General features: G+C 39.8%; 1 long non-coding RNA gene across 1 annotated transcript; it reads left to right on the top strand.

Annotated features, from left to right (window-relative positions):
- Window positions 1–282: 282 nt before the first annotated feature.
- LOC109032784 (uncharacterized) lies at window positions 283–27,783 on the top strand. Its single transcript, XR_002008956.2, has 3 exons — window positions 283–479; window positions 17,710–18,603; window positions 22,336–27,783. It is a non-coding gene; the product is annotated as an uncharacterized lncRNA (long non-coding RNA).
- The last annotated feature ends 8 nt before the right edge of the window (window positions 27,784–27,791 follow it).

The following is a 27,791-nucleotide window of genomic DNA, read 5'->3' as shown; positions in this document are numbered from 1 at the left end:
AAAAGGGACTGGAAGAGAGATTTCAGGGGTCCATAAGGCGGCACGGGATAACTCCCAGCCAAGAGCGGGTGGGGAGGTCGCGGTCAGCTGATGCATTTAACGTCCCCGGATCGATGATCAAGTTGCTTGCATTCATGAGGTTTGTTTGCCGTTCGGTGGTGGAAACGCAAAGCCGAAAGCTGCCAAATTGAACTCGATTTGATATCTGACAATTTAGATAGTTGCGCTCCGTTTAGCAACGATGTCCGTATTAGAAATTGGGGCGAACATGCGCATAAGCACTGGTGCCTTTCAGTGCTCCCTCTAGCACCATTTTCCCCTCTTCTTTCAGGTCCAGCTTGTGCTCGTCGCTTCATTACTACGCAAATTCCGGAATTGCGCTCTTGCCTTGGAGCGCAATTAGTTTTACTTTTACCTCTCTCGAGTTACCTCGAGCATCTTAGTCTCTCCGTTCAGCCCTGCACGTAAAAACGACAAACGTAAGTACGCCCCTCCAATTTGTTTAGCAGGATAGGTATGCAACAAATCAAAACTTAGTTCAGACACCCCAATAAGTAGGAGAGGTTGCAACAACTTGCAACAAAATCGTTTGATTCTTGCAACTAATAGATCGATGTGCAGATTGCCTACTCTCTCCCCCGAAGGAGCTATAATTGTGGGAACTAGTTGCAATTAAATTGAAACATGTTCCAACTTCAGAGTATCGCTGGTTGCCTATATTTAGATTTTAAACAACTTTGGTTCAGCAATTTTGCAATCTCAGCAGATTGCAACTTTGTCTTCCGATCAGATTGCCGAAAATCGGCACTTATCGACCAAAAGTTGACCGAAAGTTGAAACATTGTTGCAACTAATACCAAAATTGTTTCAACTTGTTGCAACTTTTACATTGAAAAATGCTACTTGGGACCCTGGTAAAAAAAAAAGCTGGATACCAAATTATACAGCCGGCTATACAGGGTTATCCAGAAGTCCGGGACCCCCCTTATAACTTTGGAACAAAAAATGCTAGAGATTTGAAATTTGGGGAATATTCCTAGGTCAAAGAGAACTACTTTTTGGCGTACCCAAAATTTTGGGGGGCGCCCCCCCCTGAGGGGGGGGCGGACCCTAACTTTTTTTTTCAAATGGGAACCCCTATCTTGTGATACATCATTCGAAAGGGCTTAAGAAAAGAAAACTTTTGGCGCAAACCGATTGTCGATACCTCAATTTTTAACAAAATGGCGGCCAAAAAATGGCGGAAATGCGTTTTTTGGTTATTTACCGACGTATTCGCTTGAAACTTGGTTTCCACAGGTTTTCGGGCACGAAAAAAACAAATACGATATTGGATTTTCAAAATACCCGAGCTTTTCCAAGATGACGGCCGAAAAATGGCGGGAAAATAAGTTTAAATTGGAATGTGTCAGATTTCCTGTGCGTTGCTCTCAGCCAGTTGAAAATCGTGTTTCCTGATTTGTCATTTCAACTACCCAGGACTCACCACGGGGAGGTGGCTACGCGTCGAGTCCCGCGTTTTAGCGAACGCTATTGAAATGTGCCTCAGTGGTCGGGCGGAAGGGGAGGCACGGGTGGGACTCGACGCGTAGCCACCTCCCCGTGGTGAGTCCTGGGTAGTTGAAATGACAAATCAGGAAACACGATTTTCAACTGGCTGAGAGCAACGCACAGGAAATCTGACACATTCCAATTTAAACTTATTTTCCCGCCATTTTTCGGCCGTCATCTTGGAAAAGCTCGGGTATTTTGAAAATCCAATATCGTATTTGTTTTTTTCGTGCCCGAAAACCTGTGGAAACCAAGTTTCAAGCGAATACGTCGGTAAATAACCAAAAAACGCATTTCCGCCATTTTTTGGCCGCCATTTTGTTAAAAATTGAGGTATCGACAATCGGGTTGCGCCAAAAGTTTTCTTTTTTCAAGCCCTTTCGAATGATGTATCACAAGATAGGGGTTCCCATTTGAAAAAAAAAAGTTAGGGTCCGCCCCCCTCAGGGGGGGGCGCCCCCCAAAATTTTGGGTACGCCAAAAAGTAGTTCTCTTTGACCTAGGAACATTCCCCAAATTTCAAATCTCTAGCATTTTTTGTTCAAAAGTTATAAGGGGGGTCCCGGACTTCTGGATAACCCTGTATAAGTATAGTATTTTAAAACACAGTCCGGGCTGTAGAAAATTCCCACAGCCCTAAAAATGCTGTACCTGCAGCCGCCTATAGGTTCCAAAACCCTGCTAAAAAAAGCCGCCCGTAGGTTCCAAAACCCTGCTAAAAAAAACTCTTGGAGCTTATATGCTTACGTGCGCCTGCGTAAATTGAGCTTATATTCTCATTATTCAACCCCCTCCCCCAAGCTGATACAAATAATTAGATCTTAGGCATTTATGTGAGTGCTGGATTCTAGAAGGACCCGAAGAGGGTTTCCGTTTTCTGTAGGTACGAAAGGCGGACTTCTGAAGATCCCAACCCAAGTAGCATTTTTCAACGGAAAAAATCGCGATTTTATCGCCGATAAAGTCGCGATTATCCTCGATTTTATCGGCGATAAAATCGCTAGGATCATCAACATTTGAGCGATTATCCTCGATCTTTTCGCGATTTTATTGCGATTTTATCGGCCCGAAAAAATTGCGATTTTATCGCGATAAGATCGAGGATGATCGCTCAGATGTTGATGATCCTAGCGATTGATAAAATCGCCAAAAAAAAGGGGTTAAAGTTGTCAGCCGATTGCCGTTAGGTTCAGCCGTCAGGTCCTTTGACGAAGACGAGCGTAAAATCCCCGGAGCCTCCGCGGGGATTCGAACCCCAATCGCTACGGTGGAAGGCCAGCACATTGTCACTATGCTATGACCGCTATATGACTTGCGTGTGCGAATTGAAGCCTCTTATACATGGATCGGCGCTTCGCAACCTCACAACTTATGTCTTTGCGTTGACTGACACCGATTTTTTACGGATTTTTTTTTTTTTTTTTTTTTTTTTTTTTTTTTTTTTTTTTAATTTTCCCTCCTCTGTATTTTATTTCATACCTTGAAATACGGTTGGTAAAATAAGGTTCTATTGGTAATCTCATCATTCTGTCTCTGTAAAATTACCAATAATAGTGAGATGGCAAAGTTACCGATGGACCTTGGGAAAAACGCCAATAGTTTTTATCGACTGTGGTAGAATTACCGAGATAAAATGGTAAAGTTACCGGGGATTGATTACCAATAAAAGTGGCATTCTTACCTGAAAAAATCAGTAAAAATACCGGTTTTCAGGTAAGCTTACCAGTCTGTCTTTGTAACATTATACTAATAATTGATAAAAAAAAATGAGATGGTTAAGTTACCAACGGATCTCGGTAAAAACGGCGGCGGCGGAATAGAAGCATCTTTCATATGCGTCATTCATGCGTTAATGAAAAATTGCAATTTATTGCAATTTTATCTCTATAAAATCGCGTTCGATAATATCGCGATTTTGTTGCAATTTATCGCGATTTTTCTCCCGATAATATTGCAATAAATCGCGACGTCGATAAAATCGCGATACATTCTCCAATTAAATCGCAATTTATCGCGATCACTGCTACTTGGGAAGTTGCATTTCTCAACGTAAAAAATGCTATTCATTGCGATTTTATCGGCGGATCATCAAAATCTGCGCGATTAACCTCGATCCTGTCGCGATAAAATCGCGCTTTTATCGCCCGACCATTTATTGCGATGAAATAGCGCTTTTATCGCCCGACAATTTATCGCGATTAAATCGTACTTCTATCGCCCGACAATTTATTGCGATAGAATCGCGCTTTTATCGTCCGACAATTGGATTGCATTTTGCAAAAAGGAACCACTAGCATTGCAATGTTGCTAAGATTGTGCAACTTCTTTTGTCTTGGAGGAAAACCCCGATTATCCATTAACAGTTTTTATTTTACTCGCTAAAAACTGTGAATTTAAGACAAAAATTACCATCTAAATTTCATAGTTTTTCACGATTTCCGCAATTTTATTGCAAAGGATGAAGTTGCACAATCTTAGCATCATTGCAATGCTAGTGGTTCCTTTTTGCAAAATGCAATCCAATTTATCGCGATAAAATCGTGCTATTTTCGAAATAAAAATCGCAATAAATGATGATTACATCTCGATTTTATCGACGAAAATTGATCGCGATTTTATCGAACCAAAAATTGCGGTGCGTATAGCGATTTAATCATCATCCATCGCAATTTTTTAATGCGATAATATCTCGATGTACTGCCACCGATATAATCGCAATAACCAACCGATAAAATCGCTATTTATCGCGATAAAATCGTACTTCTATCGCCCGACAATTTATCGCGATAGAATCGCGCTTTTATCGTCCGACAATTTATCGCGATAAATCGCGATTTTATCGCCCGACAATTTATCGCGATATTTTTGAAATAAAAATCGCGATAAATGACGATTAAATCTCGATTTTATCGACGAAAATTGATCGTGCTATTTTCGAAATAAAAATCGCAATAAATGATGATTACATCTCGATTTTATCGACGAAAATTGATCGCGATTTTATCGAACCAAAAATTGCGGTGCGTATAGCGATTTAATCGTCATCCATCGCAATTTTTTAATGCGATAATATCTCGATGTACTGCCACCGATATAATCGCAATAACCAACCGATAAAATCGCTATTTATCGCGATCACTTCTTCTTGGGATGTCAATTTTTTTTTTAAATTTTTCAAGGAGTTCCCAGATTTATGATTTTTCTGGGATAACTGGACTAGGTACATTCTGCAATTTGGAACTATAAATTCTAGCCCGGTTCAAAAACTACGTATGTGCCATTAGTTTTCCTAAGCACATAAGTGTTTTTTCAGGAGAGCCAGAATTTATAGTTCTAAATTGCAAAATGCAGTCCAACTTTGCTGAGCAACAGTACATAATATAGAGGCTTACCGCAGCTGCTGCCAGCGACTCAATCGCCAAGCAGTAGCGACGATCGGCCTTTCTATCGCTGACAGTGACAGTAGCGACGATAGGTCGCTCTATCGCTGGCGATACGCCTCTTGATTGCCCGCGATAGGTAGAGCTTCTACAGCTCGGCTGTTTGAGCGATAGAAATCTTACAGTCCGGCTGTAAAGGCGATACGACTTTCTATAGGTAGCCAGCGTAGGGGCGATACAAAATCCTAAGATTAAGATTATGATCCTCAGCTGTAATATTTTCATATCGCCTATATCGCTCTCCCTGCCAACAATTTCCCCAGGGAAATGACACGTGATCACATGTGCTCCAAGGGGAATGAAACGTGATCACATATCGACGGTGAAACTACCAAACCACGTATCTCGTTTGCGGTGTTTAAAAATCTACGCTCACATTTTATTTTTTTGAAGTAGACCAAATCAATATCATTCCTTGAAATTTTCACGGAATTTTCTCCGCAGAAAGAGGAAAAATCACAGAAATTTTCAAGACTGGATGTTAAGTAGTTTTTCATTTAAAAAATAAAGTATGACAGGAAGTCTGCGACGTCGCAAACCGAGATACGTGGTTTGGTAGTTTCACCGTCGATATGCTCCCAGGGGAATGACGCACGACATGATTACGTAGCACGGTGTCAATGATCATGATGTCAACCAACAGTTTTTCTAAGTACCTATTGTTGACACCATGATCATCAAAAAATAAAAATTCTGACTCCTATGAAAGATAATCATGGTGTCAACGATCACGGTGTCAACAAAACTTAAATTTTAAGTCTTATTTCTCTTGTGTCATTTACTCTAGCCTAGCCTGACCTGACCTGACCTAACCTAACCTAACTTTACTTTACAAGTAACCCTACTTCACTCAACCAATCTTTCTCCGATCTTACCTTACCCACTTAGAACCTTACCTGGCCTAACTTACTCTAACTAAACGTGACCCAAACTTCTCCTGTAGACTTAATTTTTTTAATTTTACTAGTGAGGAAGATATTTTTCTGTCTGTTAATACCGTGATCGTTAACACCATGCTCAGGGTACTCTATAAATAAAATCTTGAGCGCCTCCTATTGCTCTATGGACTTGTCAGGAGACAATTGATTTTAGGACGAGTCAGCCCGTCGTATTTCATTTAAAATGAAAAGACATTTTTATTTTATAATAAATATGTTTTATTTTTACTCCAGATAATTTTAGGTAGTATACAATATGTAAAATCTAAGGTAATAGCTAGAATTTTATAAGCTAATTTAAAAATAAGCATTTTAAAGACTTTATATGTCTAAATGCATCCTCTGTACAAGTGATATTTATTTTGTGCAAATAAAAAAAAAAATAAAAAAATAAAAAAAAACATGCTCAGGGCCCATTTTTTCGTTTTACTTCCAGAGCACGGCGTCAACAATTGTTGACTACATGATCAGATTTTGGGTTTGTTGACACGATGCAACATTACCCACGACATCACATGTACGTGCTCCCTCAGGGAATGACAAGACACCACATGTGCTCCCCTGGGAGCCGACATGTGACCCGTGTTCTCCCATGGGAGTGTACATGTGACTCATACAGGGTTATCCAAAAGTCACCTACCACCCCTGTAACTTTTTTCCTAATTGACATAGAAGTTTGAAACTGTGGGAATGTTCCTCGGTTTAAGGTAGCAACTTTTTGGTCCCCCCAAAATTTTGGGGGGTGGGAGCTAACTTTTTTTTTCAAATGGAAACCCCCCTTTTGTGACACCTTATTCGAAAGATAATAAAAAAAGAAAAATTTTGGCGCAAACCGCAGGTCAAAATGTTGATTTTTGACAAAATGGCGGAAATTTGGCATCTCCGTTTTTAATCGGCGGATTGGTCTGAAACTCAGAATCCTGATGTTTTTTAGGACGAGAAAAACGATTCTGGCATTAGTTTTCCAGAAATATCAGTCCTTTTCAAAATGGCGGCGGTTAAAATGACGGCTTAGAGCAGGAAGTGGATATTTAGGCTGCTTATCGTCGGATTTGTATGAGATTTGGTATCCGGGGGTATTTCAGCACGAGAAGAACGAATCTTTCATAAGATTTTTGAATGCTTTAAGAACTTTAATATGGCGGGGAAAAAATGACGGAAAATCCATATCACGGCTGTTCACCGATGGATTTGCACAACAGTCAATACTCTGGTGGTTTTTGGCTCGAAAAAAATTAATCTTTCATTTGATTTTTGAAACATTGAATATCGTCAAAATGGTGGCGGAAAAATAACGGAACATCCACATCCACCATCGCCATACGCATTTTTCCCGCTATTTTGAAGTTTTTAAAAACTTAAAAAATCCAATGAAAGATTCGTTCTTCTCGCGCTGAAATGCCCCCGGATACCAAGTCTCATACAAATCCGACGATGAGCAGCCTAAATATCCACTTCCTGCTCTAAGTCGTCATTTTAACTGCCGCCATTTTGAAAAGGACTGATATTTCTGGAAAACTAATGCCAGAATCGTTTTTCTCGTACTGAAAAACATCAGGATTCTGAGTTTCAGACCAATCCGCCGATTAAAAACGGAGATGCCAAATTTCCGCCATTTTGAACTCTGACCGGCCGCCATTTTGTCAAAAATCAACTTTTTGACCTGCGGTTTGCGCCAAAATTTTTCTTTTTTTATTATCTTTCGAATGAGGTGTCACAAAAGGGGGGTTTCCATTTGAAAAAAAAAAAGTTAGCCCCCACCCCCCAAAATTTTGGGGGGACCAAAAAGTTGCTACCTTAAACCGAGGAACATTCCCAAAGTTTCAAGCTTCTATCTCAGTTAGGAAACAAGTTACAGGGGTGGTAGGTGACTTTTGGATAACCCTGTATGTTCTCTCGTGGGACCTCTCACGGTGTCTCGTGGATCATCATAGAACTTCAGGGAAAATGCCACAGGAACATTTATGACTGCAGCTCACCATGTACAGCGGAGCATCACAGAACTATATTCATGGGAAACGTATACAGGACCTTACAGTGTCCTGCAAAGACGTCACCGAAGTTGGGAACGGATACAGTGCTACAGAAAACTGCGTCTTTATCTCCCACATAGCACAGAATATTGATATAATACTACAATAGCACTGACACGTCAGTGGTGTCAGTAATTATATAATGCTGATGTATCCTGATTTAATATTATATCAAGCGACTTTGTCAGTATTTATTAGTCACTGATTTGGAGCAGTCAAAATATCGTCACAGTATTGACCGAAAAGGTTGATTTCATATGGAAATCAGGGTTATGACAAGGTCATCAGAACACTGCAGGACACTGACAATATGTATGCAATACTACCTTGACAATGACAATACGTATGCAATACTAGTTTGTTCTTCGTATAATATTGATGATATTGCAGTAACCTTGATGTTACTGTAAGAAGGCATAGGTAAATGGCTTGGGCGCAAAAATACAAAACCGCATTGTGGTATTTCAAAATTTTTACTCTTATTTCCAGTTTAGAAAGAATACCAGCATTTCTGTGGATGCTATTTTACAGCACCAGCTTTTTAAAAGCTGAGGTTATAAAATTGCACTTAAAGAAACATTGTTTTCCCAGATAGCACAAAAATATTTTCAAAATATTTTTAAAATATTAATATTCCCACCATTTAAATATTTAAAAAATATTTTACCGAAGTTATTTTGAAAATATTTTAAAAATATTTTATCGGAATGTTTACCCATTAATACCATGCGCCCTCTATCAACGATTAACGGCACTATTTGCTTCTGTATACACGTCTGTACACTCAGCGCACTCTGCCAAGTAGATATGAAAGTTCAGACGATGACCGTCATTTTCATAGTACTGCACATCTATTACATTTGAAACATGAATTACACAAGTATACAAGTATTGAATATTATAAACCACTTACTTAAATTCCTGCGACGTTTAGTAGCGTAAAATACCCGGACGCCCTCGGGTGGACTTGAACCCGAACCGCGGATGTGACAGCCCAGCACTCTGTCACTGAGTCACAGAGAGTTGATGGTGAATGGGTTAAAATCACGCTTGTTAAGGCTGTTATAGCATGCATTACGTCAGTGCGCGGCTCGACTTTCATCATAACTTTGATTAACACCGTGTTTTCTTAGGCTTCTTTTTCTTCCTGTATTTTTTTTTTTTCGTGTTTTTTTTTTTTTTTTTTTTTTGGGGGGGGGGGGGGGTTATTTTTTTACCTCGTCAGCATTGATTCAATACTGTTGTTTGATAAATTGAAGGTATCAGTGTTAAATTAATGCTGACGCGGTATACCTTTTATCCGACAATCTTAATATCATACTGCATTAGTGTTGGTGATATCAAGTCAACATCCAACGATATGTAACAGTTTTGACATAAGATTTTGTGCTATGTGGGTACTTTCGATGCTTTACAACTTATACCCTGACAAACATTTTCCCTGGGGAATGGAGAGGGAAGCCCCTATGCTTCGAAGGGAATGACAGGGGATCTCTAGGGTGTTTCAAAAAATCGAGGATCTGAAATTTTGACGGGACCCAAATCGGTTCGAAATGGCAAAAAACTGATTCCTGAGAAACTTCAGGCTGATTCGACGATATTTAGAGGCCGCACCAGTTTCAGCGTGGATTCGATAATTAAATATTAATATAATCATTTTATAATCATCGAATGTAGGAGAGACGCACCGGATTTTGCTTGGCTCTGTAGACCCAAAATCCCTGTATTTGGTAATGTACTAGGCCTTATAGATTTGATGTCTTCAGCTGAATTCCGATAAAGTCGGCCTTCATGGAAACATTTGCCTTCAGTTTTCAGATTTTTAGAGCGTGTTCCGTTAATGAAATTGAGTTCTCGGTATTGTCCTTTTCAGAGCTTTTTAACACATGAACGAGAGATAAAGTGTCATTGTACAAAACAACAAACCGCATCTTGCAGAAATTTTTTTTGCGTACTCTCTTATTGCATGGTAATCAACGAAAAATTCAGGTCTCAAACTTTTCTCGTCTCTTTAAAAAAATCCTTAAAATAGAGGATTTCACCGTTTCGCAGTCCACATACATCTCGATTCAGTCCAAAATTAACTTCTTTTCCCTTAAAAATACAGAAATTTTAGAAAAGTAGATCATAAAAAGTTGTATTACCTACGTCAGTTTTGTTTCAATTCCGTGAATCAAACAGAACTGGAGATACGCCCGGTTCCTTGAAGGCCAATTTTATCGAAATTCAGCTGAAAACCTCAACTGTACAAAACCGCCACGGATACCAGGGTGTTCAAAAAATTTGAAAAAGTAGTTCCTGTGCTTCTATTGGATGAACTAACAAATAACCAAATTATAAAAAAGAAAAACCTCAGGGTCGGTCAAGCAACAGTCCCTGGACGATTTCGCGTGGAATGACTCTTCAGCGAATTCACTTTGGAAACCCGTACGAATCGTACCTTAGTTGTCGACATTTCTAATTACTTTATGCAGGTGTCAACCCGTCGCTGTATGTATTTTTTCACGAGGAAACTATTTTAGATGTTAAAATTTTGATTTATCGAAGACTTGTACCTATCGATGAATCAAAATTTCTTGGGCTATACACAAAAAATAGTTTGTTTTTTTTTTACAAAGAATCGCAAAAAACGATATTTTATATCGATATTTCAATTTTTCGACCACTAAAATCGATACCCTGACTAAAATTATGGATGAAAGACGGAGTCAGGAGTTTCAAAATTGCCATCAAATTGTTCGCTGAAGTCTTCTCGACAAAACCATTACTGATAAGTCAGTTTTTTTACATGTACGGTACGTATCAGCTGTGTCTTTTTAATCATTTAGAAATTATCTTATTAAAAAACACGGTAAAATAAACGAAAACTTGAGATTTTAAAAATTCGACCCTCATGTTTTCGACGAAATTGTTGTCCTATGGATCCAGGATTTTTCTTCTCGTCCATTTGCTGCTATAAAAGGCAACTTCCTTTCACTACCCGCCATCAGATTTCGAAAAAAATGTTTTTTCGCTCCAACCTAGACTGATAGGCCATAAAACACGGTTGCCGCGACGTGCGACGTCAAAAATCCCGGCATCCTGGCAATCATCTAGTGTCCCAACTGAAAAATGGTCAGTATACGCTGCTTTGAGGGCAAGTGTCTTGTGCATAAAACTGTCCCTGCTAAAAATGACCATGTTGGTAACATGTTGAGACCATGTTATTACCAACAGGATCTAAAACGCTCATGTTGGTATCATGATGATGTCAACGTGGTATCAACATGATATCAACACTTGGGGTAAAAGACAAACACGATACCAACATGCTAGCAATATGGCAAGTCCCAATATGATATAAACATGATTAAAAAAAAAGTTGTTAACAACATTGCACAAGTATATGTTAACATGATGATATCAATTTGGACTTTCTTACCATGATGATAAAGAGTTGATGGAAAGTTGGTATCTGTCGCATCATGGGAACATACTGATATCATTGCACTAAAAAAAAAAAGTTCGGTGATTTTTACCGAACCCTTCGGTATACGGTTGTTCGGTGGCACAAACCTAAGTATTGGGTTTTGTGAACCAAAGGGCATTACGGCGTTTGGAACACACGACCAACCGAGTTCGGTAAGGTTTTACCGAACTTTTAAGGTCACGGAAACCGATCATTCGGTTATTCGCATCGAACTTTCAGTATATATTCGGAGAAATTCGGAAACGTTCGGATGGCGTCTTATTATATGGATTACATTTTGCAATAAGGAACCACTATCTCTGGCTCTCTCATAAAAGCACGTATCTTCATAGGGAAATCAATGGCACATATGTTGTTTCTCAAATGAGCCAGAAATAGTGGTTCTTTATTGCAAAATGTAATCCATATTGTATGTGTTGATTTACAGATATGTTCAAATATGATTTTCCTATTCATACTTTTGTGGCCTTATTAATTTTTGAAATCCATGTCGATATTTTTTCCGGGAGTAAATTTTCCTTTAGACTTTTCTTTTTATTTATCTTACGTTCGAAACTCATTTGTGCATTGAATAAAATTTCATTTAAATCTGCGGCTTAAAGTCAAAGGAATGTTGCTTGATTAAGATGGGACCAGGCAGTCATTATAAAAATTATTCAATAATATTACGAATTTATATTATTAATATGATAAATCATAATAAAATAAATATGATATATGTTATAATATATTATAATAAATTATTAATGAATTATTAATTTGATAAATTATTATATTATCCATTTTTCATCAATTTATATTACCTATTTATTTATCTTATTTCGTTTTTAATATTTTCATTTTTAATAACTATTCATCCGTCCATATTTTATTTTATTTTTTTCATGTGTTGTTCGTACTCCTCTCTCTCCAAAACTTGATCTACTTTATATTATTTTTGTATCCTTCATTGAGAAACTGAATGTTGTACAGAATTGCAAGAATATCATTGCTTCTAATCATTGAACCAGATCTGAGGACGTTTATTAGTGCTAAATTAGCCTCCTCCCCCACGCGAGCGTCCGTGGCGGAGTGGCAGCGACACTCGGGCGACCATCGAAGTTCAGCAACGTCGGGCGTAGTTAGTACTTCGATGGGTGATCGCTGGGGAACTCGGGCGCAGCGCGGCTTAATTCCGGTGAACATTGATTGTCGGGTTCTCAGCGTCACTTCTCTGGTGTCCATGATGAAAATTAAGCCCAAGAACGTGCAGCGCGCTTAAGAAGCATATTGGCATTTTTGAACTTTTTTTTCCAGTGTGTGACATCATATTGGTAACATGTTGATATCATGGTGATAACATGTTGATATCATTTATGATTACAGGTTCCATTCACCCTGTTGCTACAATGTTGCGCCAGACCAATTTGTTACCAACATGGTCATTTTTAGCAGGGTTGTACTTATAAGTGCTGTCACCATAAGGTTTAAGCAAAATATTACCAAACAATAATATAGGATTGGTTTCTAAAGAAGAAGACACAATTTCTAAGGCCTTTTTACCACTTCATGCCATTTTTACGATAAAATGAAGTTATATTTCAGCTCCATTTTTGAAAAGCAAAACGTGATTCCAGTGGTTTTCTCTGTTATGGGAGGCAGGAGGGCCTCACGCCATTCCAAATAGTTGCCGTTCATATCAAATATTGAATTTGCCCGCACTCGTCGAAATTAAAGCTCAGTAAGGTTCGTTTTACGCCAAAAATCTCGAAAATACCCTCATTTTATGTTAAGAAAAGAACGGCGCTCCGCTTCGCTCCGCTTCGCTCCGCGGCGGTTTTTGGGGGGGGGGGGGGGGGGGCTTCGCCCCCCCCAATCACCCCGGGGTGCGCGCTTCGCGCGCATTTTTTGGTTTGGGTTACCAAAAATTGACCCGTTGAAAAGATCCCTGATACCGAATTTCAAGAAAATCGATCGGAATGCAGCCAAGACATCATATCAGGCCACGGCTGCCATCGTGGATTTTACAATTTTTGAAATCGGACCAAAAATTCGAGTTTCCCGTCGGAAAATACCCGCTCATGTCGAGTTTCACGAAAATTGATCGAAGTGAAGCCAAGACATCATATCAGGCCAGGGTCGCCATCTTTGATTTTCTAATTTTGCAAATCTGACCAATCATTCAAGCTTCCCGTCGAAATGGTATTTTTCGACGAGATACTCGAATTTATGGTACCACACTTCGATCTTTCGCTGCTCCTCGATCGATTTTCGTAAAGTTCGGTAACACGGGGTTTTTCAACGGGTCAAGTTTTGGTCAGATTTTCAACATTTCCATGGCGGTCGCGCTATAAATTGCGGTCCCGGCTCCTGGAACATAAATTTCTATAAAACTTGGTGAAAAAGAAGATGAAGACGAAGATGTTAGGTATCTTCTCGTCAATGTTAAAAACTATGTACTTAGGGCGGTGGCAGCCCGCGGAGCGAGTCGCAAGTTCATCGCGAAGCGAAGAACTCGGGTCCATGGTGGTCTTGCACCTCCATGTCTCACAAAAAGACTTATCAAAGCGTAGGCATAAAATACCTAACTAAGTCATAAGCGCGAAAGTGCATTTAGGCATAGACCTATCTAAGCACGAAAGTGCATTTAGGCATAAAATACCTACCTATCTAAGCGCGAAAGTGCATTTAGGCATAACATACCGACAGGTAGACGGAGTAAAGAAGAAAATGCAGTGCAGATGAAAGCGAATGAAGCAGAAACCTCAAAAAAAGAATCTATAGAAGAAATAAAAATGCGAAAGGAAAACGTGGAATATCAACTGTCCAGATTTGTGAACTCTATGGAAACGACTTCCGAAACAAGCTCACCTGAGATAAGTGAAATAAAAGCGCGGTATACCAGTTGTACCAACTTGATTTTTAAATATTTAAAGGTAACAGATGCATTAAAGCACCTAAAGAGAAATTTGTGGAATCCTAAGGAGATAAACTCCTGACTCAACGATAACTCTGCATTGGGTTATAATGTAACGTGACAATTTTTTTTATCATTTTCAATTTGCAACTTGAAACAAGGTTAACATACATACATGGATTTGTATGTAGCTTATCACTGCCACGGATTAATTATCATGAACTTTAATACATTAACACAAATGGTTAAAATAATGCAAAAAACCAATCAGATTTTATTAGATTATTATTATTAGAAGATTTATTTATATATTTTTTTACAACTCTTTTACTTTAACAATCTTTTTTAAATTTTTAACAACTTTTTACGATTTTAACACCTTTTGAAAAATATTTATGAACCCTCAAATTTCAGCAATTTTAAAAGGCTCTAGCTTTGAAAGACTTGGCTACGGTCCATCTTTCAATGAGTTTATTTCCACAAACTATGTATTCTTTTGAGAAAAGTACAATAATAATGAGAATATAACATCTTCGCTTTTTTGGCCACGGACGCCATCTTGGGTTTTGGAATTTTGAAAATCTGGCCAAAAATTCGAGTTTCCCGTTGAAAAGTACCCCGGATATTTAGTTTCACAAAAATCTGTAGAAAAATACCCTCTAAAACCTGAAATTTTGTCTATAATGCTGTGACGGCACGCGACAGGATTGAACCTATTCGGCGCGGTGCGCGTGAATAACCTCGTATCGTACGTGCAATGCATTAGTATAGGGAGAAACAACCTTATTTCTTTTTGGCTTCAGCGGTATTTTTTTCTGAATTTGATTTTTCAGGCATGTAAAGGTGTTTTTTAGCTACATTCTTGCCAAGTTTGAAGGAAATCGCTTCGAGATTTTTTTTGTAAAGTGTTGATGAAATCTCGGTACAGTAGCTTTATATAATTAACTAGCCATGATTAGCTCGCTTCGCGAGCTGACACGCCTAGTCGTGAAGTGCCCCTGGGCCCCAGTTCCTCGCCTCGCGATAAACTTGCGACTCGCTCCTTGGGCCGCCACCGCCCCACATAGTTTTTAACATTGATGAGAAGACAACATCTTCGTCTTCATTTTTTTTGCAATAATTTATGTTCCTGGAGCCAAGACCGCAAGATAGAGCGCGGCCGCCATCTCGGATTTTGAAATGTTGAAAATATATGAAAAAATTCTAGTTTCCCGTCGAAAAATACCCTCTGATACCGAATTTTGCGAAAATCGATCGATGTGATGAAGCCAAGATTAGACCTGTATAGCGAGAGTATATAGACAGATGTGAAAATCCGAGAGTCCATCAAGCCTTCACCGATGCCTCCGCGAATAAAGTTAGGGCCCAGAAATGCAGCCAACCTATGAATTTCAATTATCCAGAGCGATTTATTAATACAATTGTTACGAGCCATCGTTTATAAAGCACGTATTTGACTTAGTTTTTTCATAAATTTACTCATTGTTGCGAAAGAACGTCCATTTATGTACATCCTTCGCCATCTTGGTTAGAATTGGAATCTGCAGACTAGCAGTGAAATTTTGTGCGTTAGAAGTTGGTTAGAAGGGTGGCTGCACTTTTGGGCCCTAAGCCCTCCATGAAGCGATCTGTCCATACTCTCGCTATACAGGTACTCTAGCCAAGACAGTATAATAGGCCACGGCCACCATCTTGGATTTTGGAATTTGGAAAATCGGACCGAAAATTCTCCTTCCCCGTCGAAAAATACCCCCGGATATCGAGTTTCACGAAAATCCCTCGAACACGAGCCGACTTAGCATTTTAGGCCACGGCCGCCATCTTGGATTTTGAAAATTTTGAAAATCTGGCCAAAAATTCTAGTTTCCGCCGGAAAGTACCCCCCGCGACCAATTTCCACAAAAATCCGTCGAAAAATACCCCCTAAAACCTGAAATTTCGTATATAATGCTGTGACGTTACGCGACAAGATTGAACCTGTTCGGCGCGGTGCGTGTGAATAACCTCGTATCCCCAATGCATTAGTATAGGGAGAAACAACTTTTCTCTCTTGCGGGCGTCCTGGGCTACGTTTTCTGATTGGAATAATCTTGATCAACTCCTCACGGCAATTGCCAAGTGTGTATAAAGTTTCAGGGAAATCGCTTTGGCCAATTTTTCTCTAGGGGGGCAGAGTGAAAGGTAACAGCAGCTTTAGATGGAGTAACTAGCCGTGATTTGCTCGCTTGGCGAGCTGACACGCCTAGCCGGGGAGTTCCCCCATGGACCCGAGTTCTTCGCTTCGCGATGAACTTGCGACTCGCTCCGCGGGCTGCCACCGCCCTAAGTACATAGTTTTTAACATTGACGAGAAGATACCTAACATCTTCGTCTTCATCTTCTTTTTCACCAAGTTTTATAGAAATTTATGTTCCAGGAGCCGGGACCGCAATTTATAGCGCGACCGCCATGGAAATGTTGAAAATCTGACCAAAACTTGACCCGTTGAAAAACCCCGTGTTACCGAACTTTACGAAAATCGATCGAGGAGCAGCGAAAGATCGAAGTGTGGTACCATAAATTCGAGTATCTCGTCGAAAAATACCATTTCGACGGGAAGCTTGAATGATTGGTCAGATTTGCAAAATTAGAAAATCAAAGATGGCGACCCTGGCCTGATATGATGTCTTGGCTTCACTTCGATCAATTTTCGTGAAACTCGACATGAGCGGGTATTTTCCGACGGGAAACTCGAATTTTTGGTCCGATTTCAAAAATTGTAAAATCCACGATGGCAGCCGTGGCCTGATATGATGTCTTGGCTGCATTCCGATCGATTTTCTTGAAATTCGGTATCAGGATTATTTTTATTATTATTAATATCATTATTATTTTTATCATTCCTTATTATTAATATTATTTTAATAGACAATAGCTATGAGGTGGGCTCGCGGAGCGAGTCGCAAGTTCATTGCAAAGCGAGAAACCGGGTGTCCAGGGGCACCCCCTGGCTAGGCGTGACAGCTTGCACAGCGAGCAGATCCCGGCTATATGCTGCGTCTGATGCTACGGCTATCTCGGCGAGCTATTATTTTATAACATGGATAAGCACAGGGGCATCATTCAAATTGATTTATCAACTTAGTTTTCAATCGTTTTGCCGTAAGTTGTTTATGACCCACGGTGACCCGACTTTAAAATCTCCTATCGTGAAATCACCCTAATATAGGCATGAATTTCAGATCATGCTGAAGTATATGATCATCATATTTTTTGAGTCATTTTCCAATAGAGGCATTCCTTTTTTTCGCTCCAGCAAAAATTCGCTACGCACTCATTAAGATTGTTGGAAATTGCGATTTTCATACGGTTTCTTTATACACACGATTGGAATCTGTTGCAGGAATTGAAAGCACTCCCAGCCAATAAGATGGCTTCCCCAAACGTTTCGCCGCAGAAGCCTGCGGTTAAATGGCAACACCGCGAATCCACGCTGATCACATCGAACACAGTGAGCTGGACGCGGATATGGAAACTCACCCGGCTCCTCTTACACACCGAATACTGTTAAAATTGCCAGATCCCCCCCTCCCATAGCTGTGCTCATGTTAACCTAGAATCGACGTTATACCCTACTCCCTCTGCATTTAACCAAATTCAACCCATCGAACATCAATTGTGACGAGTTGGATGTAGCCTTGGGAACTCACCTGGATCTTGTTGCACACCAGACACTCTTGTTTGCCAGATTGCTCCCATAGTGCTATCCATGTCAACCTAGTATCGTCAGTAGACTCTGCCCGGCTGAAAGCATCACAACCCAACCCTCTTTCTGTCTCTTAGGGGAGCAGCCTCTATGACCACCTACCAGATTGCAATCTTCTCTTTACAGCTTTATGATTATTTTGTGATTCCTGAGTTTGAATCGATTTTCCCCGCACAGCACTCAAAAAAATATTTTATCATGTCTGATAGGTTCATCTCATTGGACAAAGAGTAATGCTAATACAGTATCACATACAGCTTATGGAGATCAGAGATGTCGGAGAACATTTCATTAAAAACTATTGACTGCCTTTACACCAGCTGATTGAGAATTTATCAAGTCAATATTATTCAGTATTAAATGTAAACGGTGAGGAGGCCTATGCTATTAATTTAAAACCAGACTGTATCTTTCACTCAGTATCAAAGCACCTGTGGCCGAATGGACAACGCGTCTGCCTTGAACACCACCATCACTCGCAAAGAATAGGTTATATCCAACCGCAACCACGATTTGATACTTTCATCCAAGGTAAGAGGATAGGTATAAAATCTGTTCATTCTGTTTTTGGGAGAATAGTGTGATAGTGTTCTACTAGATGCGTGCTAACTTCGTGGTTGAGGCTGAGGGACTGCGAAAAAAAGGAGTAGGTACGTGCAAAAAGGGTCATTTGGGGCTCGGGGCGGATACCTTTGAAACTTGCCCTATTCATTCACCTAACAACTCCCCATCTTTTCCCGAAGTTTCAAGCCCCCCAAAAAGAGCCGAATGCAAAAACGACTTTTTTCGCCCCCCCCTTAAAACTCATTCAAACTTCGTCTATCAGTTATTAATACTGGAGCGCTTCTTTCCCCAAATTTCCAGACCCCCCAAAATTTTTTTTGGGGGGGCGCTAGGGGGGTGGAAGTCAAAACCTGTGAACCTCGATATCTTTCGACCGAAAAAAGATATTCAGGCCCGGTTTGAACAAAAAACCGTCTAAAATTGCATACTTTAAGATCCGAAAGGTCAAAATCCCAAAATTACATTTGTAGTTAACTTATGTGCTTTTTTTCAGTTTTTGAGGAAAAATACTTTCTTTTCAACAGTCTAAACTGAAAGATCACATTTTTGTATTTGAACCAAAACCAGTGTTTTAAATTGTTCGTTTTTTCCGCATCCAACGAGTGGTCATGTATGCTGGGGAACCGAACGCCTTTGGAGTTAAGAGCGATTGAAGTTTCCGCTCAACGCGCGCCGATCGATTTTCGCGCGCCAAAATATGGTTCCAAAGCCGGATTTGGGTGTTAATGAATCAGATTTAATGTCCAAACCGTGCAAAATACATTTTTAAGTATTTTTGAGGGTGGCTGAGTTCAAACATTACAGACGTTTCCAAAATTTCACCTTTTTCCCGTAGCACTACTTGAGAGGCCCACTGAGCGGCAGGTCGGTCGGCACTCGAGGCACTCGGTGGGCCTCTCAAGTAACGCTACGGGGAAAAAAGTGAATTTTTGGAAGCATCTGTAATTTTTGAACTCAGCGACCCTCAAAAATACCTAAAAATATATTTTGCACGGTTTGGACATAAAATCTGATTCATTAACACCCAAATCCGGCTTTGGAACCATATTTTGGCGCACGAAAATCGATCGGCGCGCGTTGAGCGGAAACTTCAATCGCTCTTAACTCCGGAGGCGTTCGGTTCCCCAGCTTCATGACCACTCGTTGGATGCGGAAAAAGACGAACATTTTAAAAAACTGGTTTTGATTCAAATACAAAAATGTGATCTCTCAGTTTAGTCTGTTTAAAAGAAATTGTTTTTCCTCAAAAACTGAAAAAAAGTATATAAGTTAACTTTCAAATGTAATTTTGGGATTTTGCCACTAAGAATCTTAAATTACACAATTTTAGACGATTTTTTGGCCAAACCAGGCCTCAAAATGTTTTTCCGGTCGAAAGATATCGAGGATCACAGGTTTTGACTTCCACCTTCCGAGCGCCCCCCCCCCCAAAAAAAAAAAAATTCGGGGGTCTGGAAATTTGGGGAAAGAAGCGCTCCTGTATTAGTAACTGATAGACGAAGTTTGAATAAGTTTTAAGGGGGGGGGGGAAGCGAAAAAAGTCGTTTTTGCATACGGCACTTTCGGTTAAAAGGAAAAAAAATTATGGTCATTAAAATCTATGCAGACTAGAAATCAAACAATATTCGCCTAAAGAATGAAATGAAAGCTAGAAAACTTCTTTTTCTCTTCGGAACTTGTGGGTTGTGTCCGGCACCGGAGGGAGTTAAGGGGTTTAATGGGAGGACCACCTTTGTTGGAGGCGCACAAAATTCTTCTAGCTTTCTGTCGATTCTTTCAGCGATTGCCGTCTGATTTCTGATCTGCGTCGATTTTAATCACCTAAAAGGAGGGGTTTCGTTTTGGGCCAAAATCGTCCGCCCCTCCTCCCCCTAACGCCCTCCCCCCCATCAGCCCCCACAAAATGGGGGATTTTTGGATATTTGGCAGTTGACGATGCATATTTAACAGAAGAAGTCGAGTTTGTCCGATACTTACGGCGAGTTTTTTAATGCGAAACGGGGGCCTAAACATGTCTCCGGAGCCCAAAATACATACATGTTCTCCGCGCTTCTACCTCAGATTTCGATCTGGGCCCAAAGGAGGTTGGTTATATGTTTCGAATATGATGTGAGGTACACCTAGACACGTAATACGCTGGAATATGATCTCAGCCTTTGGGCTCAGGTTCAAAATCGAACTTTTCTAACTTTTTAGCCCAAAACAGCTAAAAATCCATGCATTCCGTGGTTCTACTTCAGATATCGACCTGCTTATGTTTGTTTTTTTTGTTTTTGTTTTTTTTTTGTTTTTTTTTTTAGTTTCGCCCGAAATTCAGGGACTTGAGAACGTGCAGTTGAAGTAACTTTGAATTTACGAAGATATTACTGGGGCAAAAAATGAGAAAATTGGCTCATTTGACTTTTGATCTGACGTGCTTAGGGGTCCAAAAGGTCCCTTAAAATTAGTTTAAATTGCTTCCTTGGATATTTACTGAAAATTGGTTACAATTTGGCAAATTTTCCCGTCTCTTTGATGATTTGAACCAAATCTATGCATTTTTGAAAATGTAAGTCAAATGTGACCTTTGGCCTATCATAACTCGGTCAAAAATTAAGATATTTATCTGCGTTTGCAACAAAATTCTTAGTTTTTAATGTATTCCCTCCGATTAGGTAACACAAGGTAGGGGTTACCATTTGAACAAAAAAAAGTTTTGGGCCTCCATCCTACCTCCCCAAAGAAGGGCAAAAATTTTAACTCCCCCCCCCCACCCCCCGGATGACGGTCCCTTTAGAGATTAAATTTCCCAAAGTTTCTTTTTTTCATCTTGAAAAAGGTTGGAGGGGGGAGCGGGACTTCTGGAACACCTTGCATGAAATGTTAGTATGATCATACGCTTAAATAAAAAATGTTAATTATAAATTAATTAATTTTAAGCGCTACGGTTTACCGACATGATTTCGAGTTGAAAAATCCCGAATGACATACTTAATATCCCGCACAACCCGCAACTTGGATTACAAACTGAGTTACGCTCGAAACCTGGGGTTGGAAGGGGAGGCAATGCCGGCATATTCCCTGAGAGTACCTAAACATCAAATCGATGGTAAAACTACCAAACCACGTATCTCGGTTTGCGACGTCGCAGACTTCCTGTCATACTTTATTTTTTAAATGAAAAACTAAGTAATGTCCAGTCTTGAGAATTTCTGTGATTTTTCCTCTTCGTGCGAAGAAAATTCTGTGAAAATTTCAAGGAATGATATCGAATTGGTCTATTTCAAAAAAATAAAATGTGAGCGTAGATTTTTAAACACCGCAAACGAGATACGTGGTTTGGTAATTTCACCGTCGAAATGCTGTAGGTGAATTTTACTGACGAATTTACTCTCATTAAAGTTTCACCTAATGTACCTAGGTACGGGTTGCTTCATGCGCTGGGAAATATGCAAATGTATGTGAATGCGTTTGACCATGTAACTTTCGTTCCGAAAACGTTCCTTTTCATTTTCTTTGCGTTTTGGGCAGAGACGTCCTACGATTATTTACAAACGCGTGGGGAAAATTGTTGTTCAGATATGCCTCCTCGTCACGTAAATTCTCTGTGATCAGAATTTTGAAGTGCTTTTCTAGTCAGATTGATCCAATTTTGTTGTTATATTCGTACATTTGTGAATCTACATGGTCTAAGAAATTTGTTGAATTTTCTAATTCTAGGAGGAGACTAAGAAACCATCAGCTGATCAGAGACGCGGTAGATTGTAAGATTCCTAGGAAAACTTCTAGGATCTTTAGCAGCCTGCAATGCAATACTTCAATCAGGAAAGGAGGCTCCATTTGTACGACAATTTATACATCCATAGGGACAGAACGGTTAAGATCGAACCATTTCCATGTACAAAGAATGCGGAGGGGGAGGGGGGCAAGTAGTCGAGAAATTGCTTTCTTATATGTACCTAGGTCGTAGTGTTCGCGCAGGATACTTAAAAATGATTTAAAGCACGAGATCATCTCCCAAATATTTTTTGAGCTTGGTTCAGTTGAACTTTGAAAACTCAGCGAAGCATACTTCAACATTCTTGAAGTAGTTATTAAAGGAACGCACTCTTTTTCTGAAACATATGTGAACGCATTAACATCGCTCTACAATTTTTTAGTAAAACATACAAGTCGCTTTGATAAAAATCTGGCAATTTTGTCATTGTGCATTGAATATTCAGCCTCAGTATACCACTAAAATTCTTTTGGTAGGGGAGACCGGGGTGATGGGAGACTTATGCTCCTGATGCTGCTTATTTTATACAGGGTGTTCGAAAAGTCCCCTCCCCCCCTCTAACTTTTGACCTAATTGAGGTAGAGATTTGAAACTCGGAGGGTATTCCTAGATCAAAGAGAGCTACTTTTTGACCCCCCCCCCCAAATTTTTTGGGGCCCCCCCTTGGGGAGGTTACGAACCCTAACTTTTTTTTCAAATGGGAAGACCCCCTTTGTGATACCTCGTGCGAAAGAGCATAAAAAAGGAAATTTTTTGCGCAAATCCGAAGTCATTATCTCAAACCGTTTCAAAATGGCGGCCGGTCAAAGTTCAAAATGGCCGAAAATTGGCATCTCTGCTATTTGCACATGGATTTGCTTGATACTCGGTATCTGGGGGTATTTTGGCACGAGAAAAACGAATTTGACGTTAGATTTTTAACTCGGTGTTTGGGGGTATCTGGGTTTGTCTCCTACCCAGATCCCCCAAACACCGAGTTTCAGGCGAATCCATCGGCAAAAAGTTGAGGTTGCCAATTGTTGACCATTTTGAACTTTAATCGGCGGCCATTTTGAAAAAATAGGGTTTGTTTAAAAATCTAACGTCGAATTCGTTTTCTTCTCGGGTCAAAATACCCCCACCAGGTACCGAATTTCAGGTGAATCCATTGGCAAAAAATCAAGTTTGTCAAATTTTCGGCCACTTTGAGCCTAAACCGGTGCCCATTTTGAAAAATTAGGGTTTTTTTGAAAATCTAACGTCAAATTCGTTTTTTTCGTGCCAAAATACCCCCAGATACCGAGTTTCAAGCAAATCCATGTGCAAATAGCAGAGGTGCCAATTTTCGGCCATTTTGAACTTTGACCGGCCGCCATTTTGAAACGGTTTGAGATAATGACTTCTGATTTGCGCAAAAAATGTCCTTTTTTTATGCTCTTTCAAACGAAGTATCACAAAGGGGGTCTTCCCATTTGAAAAAAAAAGTTAGGGTCCGTAACCCCCCCAAGGGGGGCCCCCAAAAATTTGGGGGGGGGGGTTCAAAAAGTAGCTCTCTTTGATCCAGGAACACCCTCCAAGTTTCAAATCTCTACCTCAATCAGGTCAAAAGTTAGAGGGGGGGGAGGGAACTTTTCGAACACCCTGTATTTAAACAGTTATCACACGCACAGTCCGACTGTACAATCACATGGTACATTCGTGGGCTAAATGGAAGTAGTTGGTGGTGGTCCACTGCCGACTGTACACGTTCTTCTACCAGTAGGCTGATATAGTGACTACGTCATTCGATATGATATCGAACTCTTGGTCGGCCTAGGGGTCAGCGCGTCTGACTCTAGACCAACAGGTTCCAGGTTAGAATTCCGGCACCCAAATAGCATTTTTCAACGAAAAAATCGCGATATATTGCCATTTTATTGGCAATAAAAACGCTAGGAACATCAACATCTGAGCGATTATCCTCGATTTTGTCGCAATGAAATCGCGATTTTATCGCCCGGCAATTTATCGCGATATTATCGAAACAAAAATCGCGGTATATGTTGATTTACTCTCGATTTTATCGACGAAAATTGATCGCGATTTTATCGAACAAAAAATTGCGATGCAAACCGATCTAATCGCCATAAATCGCAATTTTTTATTCGATAATATTGTGATGCTGCCACGGATATAATCGCAATAATCAACTGATACAAAAAAGTTGATACAACTATATTAAAATAATAGATGAAAAGAAGGTATTTAAAAGTTATTAGCAATAGAGAAGGAGAGGTAGAATTTATATCTATCTATATTATACAGCTACAAGCAAAATCTTGGAGGCACTATTTCTGCGAACTACCGGACCGATAAGGATGATCTTTACATGGATGTCACCTGTAATAGCTGTAGATGTGCAAAAATTATGAAACCCCGAACTGTTAATGTTGTAGAGCTTTTAAAGCTCATGTCACTTATGTCCAATGTTAATAGCGGGAGAGACATGTCGTTTCCGCTAGAAACGTCGAGGTGTGGGATTCTACCTGAGTGACTCGAATAAACAATAGAACAATGGAAAACCTCGTGTAGGGCTCCTCATTCCGAGAGTTGAGGAACGGTGCATAGCTTAGGGTTCAAGGTTCAAGGTCCAAAGTATAAGGTTTTTACTCAATTTTTCCTCATTCTTCCGGCTTCGATTGTGGCGTTGGCATAACCTCCCATAAACGCATACGCGCACCAAGCGCCCATCAAGGGGTTGGGCCGCGTAGCGGTCAGGGGGCAGGGCCCCCTAATATATATATATATATATATATATATATATATATATAATATATATATATCTCCAAAAGTCCCTTCCAATCCCTCTAACTTTTTACTTTATTGAGGTAAAGATTTGAAACTTGGGGGATGTTCCTAGGTCAAAGGGAGCTACTTTTTGTCCCCCCTAAAATTTTCAGGGGGGGCCCCTTGGGGGGGGGGGGCAGCTAATTCTTCTGTCCGAGGCGGGATTAGAACGCGCAACCTTCGGATTACTGCCGTGCGCCGCCTTTACCGTTTGAGCTAGCCAGGCTACCTGTCGGGTACCTCACTGTTCACACATTATATAGCTCCGACATGAGACGAAACCCTTACCGGCGCATTTGCATGAAATAAAAAATTCAAAGAATTAAAAGTAACAAAAACAGAAACGAAATAAAAGGAGGAAAAAAAGGCATGAAAGAAGTAAAATTAAATTTCCCAGAACTTAGTTAAAAGCATAGACGATATTTATTTCGATTGACTGGAAATTCAAACCTTTTAAAAAAGCATTTAAATTTTTAAAGTTTCAGGTTTATCGAGTTTGAGCTATTTCGAGAAGACTAAATTGAGGAAAAATGGTTGTTTCATCAAATTGTTGCGATACATTCCTGCATTCATGCTAGAGATTTGAAAACAAGTTACGGGGGGGGAACACGTGGGAGTTTTTCATCATACTTAATAGCAAGATTATTGCGATAATTTTTGCGCCTTGCAATTAGCAGATTGGCAACAGGTGACACAACCAATAATCGGAATTTATTGCTACATCATAGCAACAATATAACAATAATTTCCGCGCCTTCAAATGAGGGAGTAGGCAATACGCATGGCAAATATAATATAGCAACATTCCTACGATTTTATGTCCATCTATATGTATCCTTGCTACTTGGGAGCCAGGGTCGCCTTTTGTTCTCTAGTTGGAGCGACAAGGCGAGGCAGGCCTGGATCAGGACGACACTGCAGCCGTTTGGCACTGTAGGGGAATAGATTTCTGTATGGGCCACGGTTAACACATGGTCTAAAGAGTCTCGAGGCTCATCATAGATTGCACATACAGCTATATTCTCCCTTTCACAACAGAAGCGCCATCATTTTCAAGAAATACGGTGTACAAATCTTCGGAGCCACGGTTTTAAACAAAATGGAGGAGTGATATTCAAATTCGAGGGCGGCTGAACGGCTGTATATTTTTAAATAATCGTGGCACGGTTTTATAAGTAAAGAAACAAAATATAGAGAAAATACATATAAAAATATATAGAAAATACAGAGAATGACGAAAAGCGATCAACCTAAAAGTTTGAAGCATTACGTAGTAACTTTTTTACAAGCTCCAAGATTCAGAACAAGCCCTTCTGTCACTTTCCGGCTAGCAACTCAGGCACTCGATACATTGTATCGAGTAGGAGGTCAAAACTAGAGTACCTGTATAGCGAGAGTATGGACAGATCGCTTCATGGAGGGCTTAGGGCCCAAAAGTGCAGCCACCCTTCTAACCAACTTCTAACGCACAAAATTTCACTGCCAGTCTGCAGGTTCCAATTCTAACCGAGATGGCCAAGAATGTACATAAATGAGCATTCTTCCGCAAAATTGAGTACCTAAATTTATGCAAAAACTGAGTCAAACAAGTGCTTAATAAACGACGGTTCGTAACAATAGTATTAGTAAATCGTTCTGGATAATTGAAATTCATAGGTTGGCTGCATTTCTGGGCCCTAACTTTATTCGCAGAAGCATCGGTGAAGGCCTGATGGATTTCCGGAGTTTCACATCTGTCCATACTCTCGTTATACAGGTTCTCTAGTCAAAACGATCGCAAAGGTGCGGTATACTACGTATAAGCGCCAAAAAGAAAAAGGAAAAAAAAAGCAAAAAACGGAGTAACATAACCTTATTTACAAATTCTTCATGAGCCAATCGTGTTCATTTATAGAAATTTAGTCATTGACCGGTCATAAATCAGTCAACACGTCATTAAACACGAGAAATTTCGATTGTAAGAAACACTTGGAGGCATTTTTACCACCATGGCGCAAAAGGCGCGAGTCTGAAACGAGGTTCTGTGTTTGTTTAGGTACATTAGAACCAAGAGTTCGATAATACATCAAATGACGTAGCCATGCACTAAATCAATCTATTCCAGACCGGATCGGACGGCAGCAGACCGCGGGCGAAGTGTTTGTGAACATGACCTCCTTTTTTCGTTGGTTTTTAAGGTCGTCTCGCGCCAGAATTTCCGTGGATTTCAGTAAATAAACTTCATTTTAAAAACAAAGAAAATCACACCATTTTGTAGCTTAGGGTACATACCCTATGAAGTACATACCCATATGAAGTACATACTTCATATGGCTTTAATTGTTTTTTAAATTACATTCAATTTTACACGGCTGGCAGCCAAAGTCTCTCTTTTCTCCGCATTCTAAACAGGATCAATAAGAAAATTCCACATTTTAAGTGGCATTTTGAAACTGTTGTAAGGATCATTTTTATGAAGGTTCGAAAGTCAAAATTTTCATTGAAGCAAGTGTTTCATGTTCAATTTCATTTTATGGTATTCTGACTAGATGTAAGCCCAAATTTTGCATTCTTCCGTTTTTTTTTAAATACAAATTTAAAACTTAGTTTTTTA

The sequence above is a fragment of the Bemisia tabaci genome, chromosome 1 (assembly GCF_918797505.1).
Source record: "Bemisia tabaci chromosome 1, PGI_BMITA_v3".
Lineage (NCBI taxonomy): Eukaryota > Metazoa > Arthropoda > Insecta > Hemiptera > Aleyrodidae > Bemisia > Bemisia tabaci.
The sequence above is the reverse complement of the archived record's forward strand: the minus strand, read 5'-3'. Positions and strand labels throughout refer to the sequence as shown.